This window comes from Chionomys nivalis, chromosome 12, assembly GCF_950005125.1.
Source record: "Chionomys nivalis chromosome 12, mChiNiv1.1, whole genome shotgun sequence".
Taxonomy (NCBI): Eukaryota; Metazoa; Chordata; class Mammalia; order Rodentia; family Cricetidae; genus Chionomys; species Chionomys nivalis.
The window spans coordinates 36,513,630-36,528,510 of record NC_080097.1 but is presented as its reverse complement, the minus strand read 5'-3'; positions in this window follow the sequence as shown (position 1 = coordinate 36,528,510).

Here is a 14,881-nt window from a genome sequence, read left to right as displayed (position 1 = left end):
AACCCACACTGAACGTTTTGTATTGATAGTCTCTGACTTAAGGCAGGTAAATGAAATATACAGCCTCTCTGTCCAGATGGGTAAGTCTCAAAGACAGTGCCATCAAGTGGTCAAGTACACCCATCCTTCTAGAATCACCCCATCCAAATGATAAGGGAAACGTGATTAAATCCCTGTGGTTTCTCCCTGAGAGTGAATGACACTAACCTTGCCATAGGCATGTTGCAATGTTATCTAGCCACTCGGCCTTACTTGGCCATTGGAGACAATGGTCTTCTCTTGCGGCCTCATAGTTCATCATTTGCCTTAGAGGTTCCCATCAATGCATCAAGAAGAAACTGCTTCCTGCTCTCTCTCTCTCTCTCTCTCTCTCTCTCTCTATATATATATATATATATATATATATATATATATATATATATGAATGAAACAACCATGCCCACATTCCAAATAACAGGAAACTCCATCAATTCCAAGAACCCTGAGGTGTGTTTGAAACCAGAGTTCTAACTTCTCAAGCAATCCTGATTCCCACCGCCTCACTGGGAGGTTGTAGGTACTCATGAAATATGTGAGTTTCTAACTGATCAAGTTTCTAACTCGGACCAGGCCTCTAGGAAGGGAATCTTGACAAAGCAAAGCTGATGTGTTTTTTCAAATGTAAAGCATTTCAGAGGAAATAGATTATCTCATTCTTGAGACAATGGGGCTAGATAACTTCTCAATCCTTGTACTGGCTAGTTTTATGTCAACTTGACACAAACTATAGTCGTAAGAGAGGAGGGAAACCTCAATTGAGAAAATGCCTCCATAAGATTGGGCTGTGGGCCAGACTGAAGGGAAGTGGTTCTCAACCTGTGTGGACCATGACCCCTTTGGGGGTTGAATGACCCTTTCACAGGGTTCACCAAAGGTCATCCATCAGAAAACACATAATTCATAGCAGTGGAAAATTATAGTTACGAAGTAGCAACAAAAATAATTTTATGGTTGGGGTCACTATAACATGAGGAACTGCACTAAAGAGTCATAGCATTAGGAAGGTTGAGGACCACTGCTATAGGGCATTTTCTTAAGTAGGGATTGGTGGGGGAGGGCCCAGCTCACTGTGAGTGGTACCATCCCTGGACCGGTGGTCATGGGTTCCACAAGAAAGCAGGCTGAGCAAGCCATGAGGAGCAAGCCAGTGGGCAGCACCCCTCCATGGCCTCTGCATCAGCTCCTGCCTCCTGGTTCCTACCTTGTTTCAGTTCCTGTCCTGGCTTCCTTCAGTGGTGGACTGCAATGTGGAATGTGAGCTCCATAAGCCCTTACCTCCCTGACTTGCCATTTGGTCATGGTGTTTCATCGTAGCAACAGAAACCCTAAGACAGTTCATCTCAAATAAGAGCCAGGGGAACATTTTGGTGAGAAAAATCAATGGAATAAAATCTGTCATGTGCTTCTTAATACATAGTACGTTATGGAAAGGCAATGGATGTTTTGTCCTATAAAGACACATAAATGTGAAGAGATATTGTGGAGAGATACTAATCAGTGCGTTTTCATAGCCCTCAAGCTTGAACGTGCAGGGTAGGACACTGGGACCCCCAGCTCCTGCTTTATTCTTATAAACCTTTGGTTCCCACATGCATTTGGTTCCCAGAGCACCTTTCCCTATGAGCACTCATCAGACTGGGTTAGTGAATTATCAAGCACAGTTTAATAAAGTCGGAAGTGATGCTTACTGAAGTGCACTAATATATAAACATCATTCGCTGATGGATGCTGAAATGTGAACAGCAGCCTCCCCAAGCAGAATGTTCAAAGTGTCAGTGCTTTTTGCTAGCTACCCATTTCCAGGGTCCTACTCAGGAGAAAAAAGACCAGGAAAATAACCAGCCAGGGCCTAGGCGGATGTAGAGGGACTATTGAGGGACAGACTACTTAGACAAGTAAATATTTCTCATCTGTAGTGTCTCCGGCCAGCCAAAGACTCTGAAAGTAAAATATAGCCAGGACAAGATACCGAGTGTCCATCTCTAAGATGCTCTATCATGACATCTGAGGGTGGGGCAAGAGATGGGCAAGACGAACCCTTCCAGGCTGCTGGTGAGGGTATAAACCCATTCGGGGTTGCGACCAGCTGTGCCCTGCTCTAAGTGCCTCCATACTGTGTGAAACAGTGGTTTTCCAGGCTTTCTTCTTTTTTTTTTTTTTTGCAAAGCTTCGCTTTAAAAGCAACTTTGGACTCCATTTTGAGCAAAGGGATGACTAGGTGGACCCACAAACTATGCCATCTGTCAGTCACCAGCCAGCCAACACAGACTGACAAATAACTTATCCGTAAGTATGGAAGGTGTTCTATAAGCTTATCAGGGTGAATTGAATCTATAGGGAAAACATGGGTATATTAAAATCATGTCAGGGAAACCATGTCTAAGGACATATCAGAGAAACCAAACCAAGGAAAGGGTCTAACGCTCCTTCCTGAACCCCATAAAATAGCCAACACCGACACGGTGATAGCATGGCCTCACAGGAACCTATCATCTGATGCCTGATATAGGTATCAAGGCTAACCAGAGGAGGACTCCTGAGTGTGCCTGGGGATGGATAGCTCAGGCTCATCTCCCTGTGGGTGAGCCTCATCAGCTGCCTGTCTACCTTTTCACCATCCAGACTTCAACCTGAACCCTCCATTTCTTTCTCTTGGACCTAATTCACCTTATTGACTCTCAAACTATGACTTCAGCCTTCAGCAGTGGCTGCCTCCCAAGCCTGGGATGGTTCGTTATTGGTACAGGCTCATTCTCAAACCACTTCTGAACTCTGCTATGGCCTCTTTGACTCGTACCCGTCCTGTAAAGCAGACTGACTCACTGTGGGCTGGGTAATGTGTGATGTGTGAGCTAGCCTCAGTGTATCTGCGTTCTCCTCACTCAGATTACCGAGGTAGGTAGGATTATCTGGCAAATTACTGCCACTGATGGCTCTAAACCTTGTGAGGTTATTTGTAAATAATAGATGGAATTTGGTTCATTTTTTTATGACAGTGTGGAAAGATACAAGCGCGCTTGCCTGTGTTTCTGGTGCAGCATGCCCGTGAGGTACAGCCGCCGTTAAGATCAGGATAGAGATTTCTCAACAACAACAAGAAAAACTACCAAACCCCTCCCACCGGAGAGACTCTTAAGTAAACATATCATGGAAACATCAGCATATCCATGTTTATTGCTGCCCTATCCCCAAACCTAAGGAAATGGAGTCAGTCTGGAAGTCCACCAATACCTGACTGGGTGAAGAAACTGTGGTGTATACACACACAGGGAACTTTTCCTCGTCAGAAAGAAAAGTGAAATCGTGACATGTTTGGAAGAACAGCTGAAGGAGGAAGCCATTGTGTTAAATGACATAAAACTAAAAAAGACAAATTTGTGTGTTTTCTCTTCTAGGCATGATAAAAGGGGGGTGGGTGATGAAACTAGAAGGGGGACCCTAAGAAAGCAGAGAGCTTCTGTGGGAGGAGAGGGGAAGAGGAGATGATGGAGGCAGGATGGAAAGCTACACAAGGAGGAGGAGGGAGCAGTGAACGCTGGGCTGGATGGGTCGGGACAAAGTAGGGTAATTTATGCAGGGAAGCACTCATTACTTCATAGTCTAACTTCAGGAATAAAAAATTACAACACACACACACACAGAGTCAAGGGGGATATTAAAGGAAAAGCATTCCAGCCGGTAAGGTCCAGAGTCAGAAAACAGTGGCCTGTGATCTCTCAGGGAGCAAATCGAGGCCTAGCCAAGGCTCCTCCTCCCTTCCAAAACAGCAGATCCCAGCATTGTTTTGTTTCTTGAGGGTAGGACTTACTATGTATCTCAGGCTCTCCTCAGATGCCCTGCCCCCTTACCTCTGGCTCCGAGTGCTGAGATTACAGGCATGAACCATAATACCGGGTTCTATTCCTTTTACTGTGTGTGTGTGTGTGTGTGTGTGTTTGTGCATGTGTGTGTGTGCGCGTGCACACGTGCACATGTATCGTATGATATTCTTGCTCTTGTATGTGGTTGCATATATAATGTGCGTGTGTGTGTGTGTATGACTGTGTGTGCACACACACGTGCACATGTATTGTATGATATTCTTGCTCTTGTATGTGGTCGCATATATAACGTATGTGGTGGCCTGAGATTGCTGTCAAGTGTCTCATTTGCTCTTCGGCATGTAGGATAAAGAATTCTTACCAAACCTGGAGCTCACCATTTTCGTTAGTCGAGGAGGACACCTTGCTCTGGGGATCACCATCACTAGGTTTAACTCCTGCCCTCTGGGATTATAGACCTGCTGCCATGCCTGCCCAGATTTTACAGGGATCTGGAAATCCAAGCTCTGGTTTTCACCCTTGTTCAGTAAGTGCTTTACTCAAAATCATGCATCTGAGAAGCCACATTAGAACCCTGGATCCTGGCCCTTGAGCCTAGCCCTGTGATTAGATGAGTCTTTTAAGGGTGTAAGGGTGTGTGTGTTCAGAGGAGAAGGGTCTTTAAGTGTCTTAGGTGGGGTGCGGCATATTTTCCCACCAGTCAGTAACATGAATAGGTAGGAGACATTTAACTTCTGTATCAATTTCCATCCCAGCTTCCTACCAGACTTCTATTGCTACACATAATACCAAGCCATCTAAAAACCAATGGTTTATAAACTCCACAAGTTACATGTCACCTGAACTCAGAAGCTGGTGATTGAATTGGAGGACACCTTTAGATCTGTATTAAGAGTATTAAGAGGTAAGCCTCAATGTATAAGGACTTTACAAGCCAGGGCCAGCCTCATGCTCACTGAAAGTCTTATATATGTTCCTAAAACCAGGTGGGTCTATCAGTATCATCAATCAACCATAATCCCCAAATTATGTTCTCTGGAAACTAGTGGCCAACAAGATATTATCAAGTGTTATATTAAGAAAAAAATCTCTTTGACTATACAAAGAAGCAAAAATACTTCTCCTATCTCTCCCTTTGTAAGCTATAACCTATTACACCACCACCAGGTTCTGGATTTCTTTGCCTGGCTTAATTGGTGTCTCCTGCACTTATTTATGCATGAAACACATTAATTATAGAAAATTAGGAAGACAACTTGGGAATAAGTGTTCCTTAAATCACAGTCTGAAAAGCACCCAGTCTAAATTATAAAAGCATGTAACAACTGTGTAACAATAAAAACAAAAGGAGCCGTAAGAGACCTGGAAGCCTTCACAGCACAGATAAAGAAAACACGAAGAGTAATTATGGTCTTGAGTTCCAGACAAGAAAACCAAGACGCAGAAAGTTATGCAAGGTGCACAGGAAAGGAGCAGCGGGGCTGAAGGGCTCGCTACACCTGCCGGCTTCCCAGCATCCATCGGACCTTTGATCTCCCTGGCTGCCAATGTAGATGGAAGGCCAGATGCAGCACTGGGAAGGAGAGACAGGCTGTTGGCTGATACTGGCTTTGATTCTGACTTATGCACTAGTCAGCCAACTCTTGAGGTGGTTGAAGCATCTCTCAACTGCGGATTGGAAACACTAGTCTCCCTATACTCCTCCCGAAGCTCAGAGAAGCAAGAAAACATTTTAGTTAAGTCTGTGCTGGGACACAGGAACCCCCAAGGCTTCCCCATCCGCCATAACAATGATGACAATAAGCTCACTCCCTTGGCATAAAACTCACTATTTGGTCCTGACCCTAACAAATTCATTTTAAAAATCTGGTTATTTCCATTGTTTCACATTGTCATGATCCTCTTTTCCCCTTGCTCTTTCTAATTGTCCAGTGGGAATGTCTGGGATATATTCCAGGAGGAGCATATTAATATTCTGAGGAAATATAGCACGGGCCCTGTATGGTCTAATTTTGGAACTTTCAACACAGAAATAGTTTGCTTCCTCCTGTCCTATTTTTCTTCCCTTTAGACTGTCAGCCCGATGGACTACATTAAGCTAGCTGGTGCCTCCACGAAACCTTTCTTCCTTTCTTCATCCTTTTGTCCAGGATGGTGGGAGGCCCCGGAAATGGGGAGGCCACAGCCCTCTGCTCTGAGCTTGCGCTTGACTGGGGAAATAAAACTCAGAGCCACCACGGAGGCGACAGGAGAAAGCACCAGCAGGATATCAGGGATAAAGGAACTTTGTTAGGGAAGCTATTCACTGTCACAGCATCCACCTCAGCCTTGTATCTCCTCCTGCTAAGGCATGGAAGTAGACTGGCTTCAGAATCACTTTCAAGTCATTGATGATCGGATTTGGGGGAGCTAGCACCCATAATGTCACATTCAAGGAAATCCACTCTCTTGAGTTAAACATCTTAAATGCCCTTGTGCTCCTACAATAAAAAGCAGAGTGACTTCTCTGTTTCTAGTGACATCAGCCAATGACAAGCATACTGAATGACCTACCCTTCCCAAGGGCAGGGTGGTTCCAGAGTAAGTGTCTAGCCTCAACATGGTTGGCATTCTTAAACTGTGCCCCGTGCTGTGATGCAGTCATATGCACTACAGGAAGAGTGTGCTCTAGCTGCCTCCCCTGCACCCCCCCCCCCCCGCCATGATGACAGCATCCTCTACCTCCATCATGACCATCCAAAGTGACCCTGTATAGAACTGAGTGTCTGGAGGAGGTCAACACAATCTCCACTGGTTAAGGGCCATTAGACCACACCCTCCAAAAAAATTTACAATCTTTTTGTTCAAAATTGATCTCATGGCCACTATGACTAATTACTGTCTATAGGGTACCCAGCTTCCCTCCAAGCCCCTGGGCCTGGGGCGTTTGGGACTTCCCTGTGGTGGTTTGCATTAAAGTTTTCATTTAGTAACTGTTTTTCACCCTTCCTAAACCACCACCTTTGGCTCACCAGTTTCTAGAGCTTTCCATTAAGCTTCCAATCATGCATACATTCTCTGAAGATTGTAGAATGATTATTCTGGAGGGACTTGGAACCAACTTAGTGACAAATTTGAAAGAATCCAGTCAGGTGACACAGTGCTCATTCAAAGTCATTTTGTCAATGTGATGAGTTGCTGTAGGGCACAGGATGTCTCCTTCCCTCAAACACGTCCCCAGACTCCCACCACTGTAGAACTAGAGGCAGACTAAGCGTATTAAAACATTAAAAAGCCCTGAGTCCCCCAAAAAGCAGTAGCACTGATATTAAGTCATAAAGTGGTAAGAAGAGAACAAAGATTTTAAAAAAACTTCACTTATGATTTTTCCAGTACAATATATTTTTATTATATTATTTTCCCTCGCCCCACTCCTCCCAGATTCTCACCACCTCCCTACTGTCCAGCTTCATAGTCTGTCTCTTACCTTCTCTCAACAAAACAAAGCCAAAAATCAAAACAGACCAGATGGATTAGACAAAAAAAGCAAAACCCTTTTGGTTTTACTGTTTCTCCCTCCTATTAAAAAGTGATTAGGGAAGGAAGTCCACACTGGAGGATATTTTGTATCAAAAGCTGGCCTGCGATCCAGGTGACAATCCCTTCTTCTGACTTAGCACAGAGCTGGCTGCAGTTCCCTCTGCTGGGCCTCTAGAGAGAAGAGGGCCTGGAGTGTAGCGAGTCTGTGGGGTGTTTGCAAGGTATGAAAGGATAGAGGAGCCTTAGGAATGCACCTCAGTAGGTCCAGTGCTTTCCTTGCATAGATAAAGTCTTGGGTTTAATCCCCCAGCCTTGGATTGGGTCCGCACAAGCTGGGTGAGGTGGCACACACCTGCAATCTTAGCCCATAGGGTAGAGGCAAAAATATCAGAGTTCAAAGTCATTCTTAGCTACTTAGCAACTTCAAGGTCAGCCTGGGATACAAGAGAGCCCGGGGGGGGGGGGGGGGGGGTAAAGATGACTCAATCACCCTGAAGAGAGAGACTACAGTTCCCAGTGTCCTCCTGTCACTACTCCTTGCTCTCTGACCTTGAGTACTTACCCTGTGCCTCAGTTTACTCACCAGCAACACTTAAATGGTTTAAAAAAAAAAACTGGCTGGTCCTCTTCCTACCTAAGACATAATAAATCAGGATGTTGGAACATTCTGTAATTTCAGAAATCTATAAATCAAGCACAGCGAAATATAGAAGCCATTAATATCATCACCCTAGGTCAAAAACAAGATTTCAATTCCAGGCTCTGATGCCAGAGCAGGGGGTGTCAACGCTGATGGCTGGCCTGTAGCTCTTGTCGCCACATGCAATGTGTTCGCCCTCAGATCACAGAGTCATTAGAGAGAGACAGCCTCACCGTACAGCCTGTGCTGTCGTAAGAGCAGACTGACAGAAATGGAGACAGATGGCTGCTCAGCAGCAGACTTGAAAATGAATTTACTGTTTATGAAATGCGCAAGATTGATGACATCAGTGACAGAGTCTTTGCTTAAAGAGCCAGATCAAGGGGGACAAGGACAGTGACCTGGACATCCTTTCCTCCTGCCAATCCCCAGGCAGGAGACTAGGGCTGGCTGCTAAGTCCCCAAAAGGGAAACAGTATCTAAACTCATGGTGACACATTCCAAACAGATTCGGTTGGTTGGTTCTTCACATTGGCAGAGAATATGTCAGCATGTGCCAACTATGGGGGGAGGGGGCAGGGGAAAGAGCAAGGCTTCCCTTCTGGTCACTATGTTTGAAACAGTGTGGAGGTACAGAAAGAAGCACCCCCACCCAGCTGAAAACATCCAACAGAGGACTGAGGCACGTGATAACTATGGCAGATACCCCTTATCTTATAGATACGTTGGCAATCTTCGTCAAATCTCACGCTTGACAGACTCCAATCATTTTTTTTTCAGCTTCCCGTAATTATCAGACAATCCACCCAGACTACGGTGAGCTGTACAATGTCCTGCTTTCACAACGCCAAAGGACTTCATCCCATCCCTCCTAGCCTGTCTCCTTGATTAAAACAAAAACCAAAACCACTCAATGTGACACACTCTTTGGGACTTTGGGGATATCTCTAGTGCCCTTTGTCAGCCTCTGTGAGCCAGTGACACTGAAAGAGACATTGAGTACAACACCCAGGGACCAAAGAGAGGTGGCTGAGTGCCATGATAGTGTACCCGCTCACCAGCCCATCTGTCCCCTTGCCCTTTCCTGACAGGTGTTTCAGAGCCGTGACGTATTTGTATACATCATAAATCTCTTACTTGCTGAGCTAGGGGAGTGGCTCCATTGCTAAGTGCTCGCCTTACATGCCCGAGTACCTGACCTCAATGCCTGGCGTCAACAGTCAGAAAACAAGGCATTGCACTGCATGCTTGTAATGGGAGTGGTGGGGAAATGGGAGGGTTCCTGGGGCGCCTTGACTGGGTACGCTAGCCACATTGGTGAGTTCAAGAGTCAGGAAGACTGTCTCAAAACATAAGGTGGAGAATGATTGAGGAAGACACTGAATGTTAACCTCTGGCTTCCACACACATGCACTCCGTGAACACACATACACATGCACATACAAAGCTGTCAAGACAGCACTGTTGGGTGAATGAACATGAACATGCCTCCACCATGTTGGACTGGGAGGAGCCAACAGGTGTTCCACGGAGTTGGTCCTAGCCACACCCACTTACCATTTTTTTTAAAGTTGCTTCTGCTCTACTATGTTAATAGCAGCATTGTTTGTCATAGCCAGGACCCAGAACCTGGAAACAACCTAAATGCCCCTCAACCCAAGAATGGATAAGGAAAATGTGGTACATTTACACAATGGAGTACTATATAGCAGAAAAAAACCCAACATCTTGAATCTTGCAGGCAAATGGATGGAGCCAGAAAAAAATCATTTTGAGTGAGGTAACCCAGACCCTGAAAGACAATTATCACATGTACTCACTCATAAGTGGTTTTAAAACATAAAGCAAAGAAAACCAGCCTACAAATCACAATCCCAGAGAACATAGACAACAATGAGAACTCTAAGAGAGACGTACATGGATCTAATCTACATAGGAAGTAGAAAAAGACAAACTCTCCTGAGTAAATTGGGGACAATGGGACCATGGGAGAGGGTTGAACGGGAGGGAAGAGGCAAGAAGGGGAACAGAGAAAAATGTAGAGCTCAATAAAAATATAATTTAAAAAATAGTTGCTTCTGGTCAGAAAATAATTACAGATGTACAATAAAGACAGATTCAGACAGATTTAAATTTCTGAATGAGACACAGTGTGTTTAAAAAATGTACATAGCTTGGAAGAGAAAAGAGTATAGAGAATTATAAAAAGAAGTAAATCATTAAAAAATAAAGTCTTTAAAGAGACAATACAGTCATAGATTAAAGGAGTAAAGAAAAATAAGCCATGCAAAGGTGGAATACACAGCAAGTTTGGATTGTGTATATTATTGTTTTCTTTGAATTTTTGACTGCAAAGAGACATTTCATTGTATGGGCTACTAAGCTAAATATATATATGGTATCTTGACTTCAAAATTTGGATCTATGGATATGTTGCTTTGGAAAAAGAGATTCTGCTTTTGTTCCCGCAGAGGATGAGAGCCTGTGAATTCCTTCCAGACTAATGTGGTTTGATGGACTGAGACCCCCTGAAAGGTCACCGTGAACACCCCCAAATAAACAGCAAGCAGCACTTTGGAGAGAACTGTGCCCCAAATTTCCAAATACTGTTTATAAATATTTCTTTACATTTAAAGGGGGATAGGCTATAGAGATAAATACTTTGCATTGGTATAAATCTTGGTTTATTGATACAAATTTAAGGTCAATTTTGTTTTATGTATATTTCTGCTCTTGATTAAGGTATTGTTTGTACAGCTCATTTAAAATGAAATGTAAAATTAAAAAATGCTGGTTAATAGACAGTCATCTATAATAGTCAAAGTTGTAGTCATGTTAGTTAGGTTTTCTAGATATATAGAAATATATTTCAGTTAAAATAAATAATCTTCAATGCTTCAAAGACTTACAGAATATGGTATTTAAAATGTTTTAAGAACTTAGGCGTTTCATGACAATGAGACACATCTGCTCCTGTCAGTACCAACCTACTTCAAGAGGATGATGGGCATGGAAGAGGCTCCTTATAGAGTTTGTTAGCCATTTGTGCAAAAAAAAAAACCTGTTCTTTCCTGAACTACTTGATGTTATACTATATGAACTGCATATGCAGGACCCACAGAAAAATGACTGCTGAACTTGCTTAAAGGTGAAAAAGTGTGCTAAACATTCTGCAGGACACAGAAGAAAGCAACTGAAGGATGTTATCATTATAAGGCAGAACAGATCTTCAAATTTCCTGCTTCATGGAAAAGTCTGCTGGATACTATGGGCCTGTGGGCTGAAAATGGATGCAGCAACATTACTGAAGACCTTTGGGTGACTGTCCTAGGTAGCAAGATGTCTCTGGCAATTCTAGAGTTTTGGAAGTTGCTTATAGTGGACTTCCTGTTTACTTAGGTAATATCATATCCTTCTGGAGTCTTTGATGAAGTTGAATAATAGATAGTTATAATTATAGTTTTCCTTAGTTATGATAAAAGTTAAAGTAGATATAAATATTGTAACTATAATTCTTGCTTAATAACTGCTTTATTGTATATGATCTTGCTATGTTAAAGTTAAAACCTTCCTTTTTATCTAGACAGAAAAGAGGAGGTGATGTGAGATTCTCCTTTGTATGCTGTAAATATGTTTTATTGCCATTGGTTAATAAAGAAGCTGCTTTTGTCCAATGACTTAACAGAATATAGCCAGACTGAAAGATATATATATAGAGAGAGAGTAGGCAGAGTCATGGAGATGCCATGTAGCCACTGCTGGAGGAGACAGATGGTGGAACCTTTCTGGTAGGCCACAAACTCGCGGTGATGCACAGATTAATAGAAATGGGTTAATTCAAGATGTAAGAGCTAGCCAATAAGAAATCTGAGCTAATAGGCCAGGCAGTGTTGCAATTAATATAGTTTCTGTATGTGATTATTTCAGGTCTAGATGACCAGAAAATAAATGAGCAGTATCTACCAACAATTGCAGCCTATACAAATTTGTCAGTATGTAAAGGGAGCTCCAACCAAGACCCAGAGGAAACACGTGACAAAATAAAAATTAACAGGATTGCTACTCCGGAGAACTGAATTTTAGGGAGCAAAGGTGCCATAGTTAGCCCCATAAAAGACACCTCCCCTGGGATGGTGAACCCCCACACCAGCTCATATAGCTCATAGCACATAGTCCAGGCTCAACTTCTGCCCTTATGGCCCTCTTGGCAAGATGTCTTTGTGTAGTTAATAAGCCACAAATCCTTGCTCACAGAGGAAGGAAGGGAAGAGAGAAAAAAGAAATGGAGAAACCAAGGAGGATAAAGGATTAACTATTGGAGAAAGCTTGAGATAGCAGCAGAAAAAGGAGGAAGAGGTAAGGGGAAATTTAAAACAAAACAAACTACAACACAAAAGGAGAGAGGAGCATGGGCCTTAGACCTTTTTCCCAATGACTTACTGATGCTTGGGTATGATGGCAAAGCCAGGCCAGGTGACACTTGTGACCATCTCGTTGAATTTAAATGAACTCATCTGTCTAAGGACTGACTCTTAGGCAGCTCCACCACTAAACTGGACATAGCTCTGGGAGATCTCATGCTAAAACGCCTATTCCAGGGAAAGCCTGGAAGGAAAATACCAAAAATGTCTACCAACAGTCGTGGAGGCATCAAATATGCATGGTTAATTATGACCCAAATGAGTCATTTCAGGCAAAGAACATACAATTTTGTTAGATATTTCGAAAGCCAAGATTAAACAGAAGAAAACAACTTATCAACCAAATATGAGCCAACCAAGCAAGGCCCTTAGCTGAATGACACATGGTTTTGAGGTGTAGAGTTGCAGTTTAGTCAAATTATTGGGTATCTCAGGCGTTTCAATCCCTGCAGGTTTCTGTTAAAAACATCCCTGATTCACTCTCACAATACAACAGAAATTTCCCTCCCACCTATCCTCCATCTTACACATGACCCAAATTTGAAGGTTCCTGGGTAGAATCTTCTTGTAGAATGTGTCATGTCTAATATCAGCCGGAGCTTCAGAGAGAGAAGAACCCCAGTCTTTGTTATGCCAGTTGCTTAGCTGAGAAAATAACTGGCTGCCTACTGAGAACTGGGTCTCATGCATGTGACCCAAGATGTGTGAAGATCAGCGAGAGGAAACACGCTACAAGAGGGAGGAGGTGTGCTGAAAATAAAGCTGACCCATATGCGCTTATTCCAGCCAGGCCTTAGTGAAGACGTCCTAGAATTCTGTTTCTTGCGGTCTTTCCTCCAACACGCATTTGCTGTGTGGAGTGTCAGATAGTGAGCTAGGTTTTGCAGAACTGGAAAATAACACTGCAATATCACCCTTGAGGACTTTATAGTTCCAGTAAAAAAAAAATAATGGTGCAATTAATTATTTAAGTGATCTGAGGCATGAATAGGAGTGAGCCGCACAAAGATGTGGGAAAGAGCAGACCACAGGGAAATAGGATCCATGCAGACCCTCTTGGGGCTAGCATTTCTACTCAGATCATAAGACAGGATCACGGCATAAGACAATGTCAGGTCACTGGGCTCAGTCAGGCCAGCTTAAGTGTCACTTCTATTTCTGCATTCAAGAGAGAGTCGTGGTTCCCCCCAGAGCTCAGTTGTCTGGAGGAGACATACCCATGCTTTTCTGCAAAATGGCTGCAACACGAATCTACTCTAGAGAATACAAAAAGAAGCAGTTACCCTTAATCTACTTACTATGATTTCAGAAAGATGAATGGAATGCTGTCACTCACTTGTGTCTCCTAGATTTTATAGAATGCACATAAGATCATGTATGGACTGAATGCAGAAATAAAAGTGTCTAGGGACAGGAAGGATTAACGGAGTGGGTAGAGGTATGAGGAAGGGGATTCAAGGGTATGAAAGGGTATAGATGCAATATAATAGGCAGGCATAAAAACGTTAAAGTAATTAGTGGGTTAACTTAAAATAAAAAGATGTTACACAGCATTTCAAACTACGGGGCCATCCAGGGCTCCTGTGGTTCCTTTTCTAACCTATCTCCAAATATAGTAGCTGAACTTGAGAGACCTCTTAGCCTTCCAAGGCACTGTTGTTAGCCTGAAGATGAAAGGGCAAGGTGGGAAGGAAGAGATGTGGCCTCTAAGAACAGAAAGCAGCCCCCAGCTGAAGTCAGAGGAAAGGTGGGGACAAGAGTCCTAGAACTGTGATGAACTAGATTCTTCTAACACTTGAGTGAGACTGAAGTAGATTCTTTCCCAGAGTTTCCAATGTGACTAACGCTTTGGTGTCAGCTGCGTGAGACCCTGAACAGAGACTCTGGCTCTTTCTGAACAGACCTCTGACCACAGACTGGGAAATGATGAGGGGCATTGTATTGGCCTACAAGGCTCTTATATTCTATTGTACTGAACAGAAAACCAATTGGCAGTGAAAGAGGAGAAACGACCTTCACTTCTGTCCAACAGCTCAGGACATTTCTTCAGTTCATTTTAGGAGTAAGGATGGTAATTAGTTTTTAGACTTAAATCATTTCTAGGGCCTTATTTCTTTATAATGATCCTTACAGGAAGTTCTGTTTCTTCAGTTTGAGGAGATGAATGGAGTTATGAGCATTCATTCATTCATCCATTCACTTAACATGCTCACCACATGCTAAACTTTCTTCTGGGTTCTGTCAATACAGAAGGAATCTGTGAAAATCCCAATTCTCACAGAGCTCACATTTATATAAGGGTAAAAAGGCAAATGTTTGCTGGGTGACACTAAGTTCTAGGAAGTTAAACAGTACAGGGTGAGGGTGTTAAAAGAGTTTTTCACAGAGTGATCAGTAGTGACTTATCCAAAGGGTTTCTGTGTGAATCTGTAAGAGTGAGC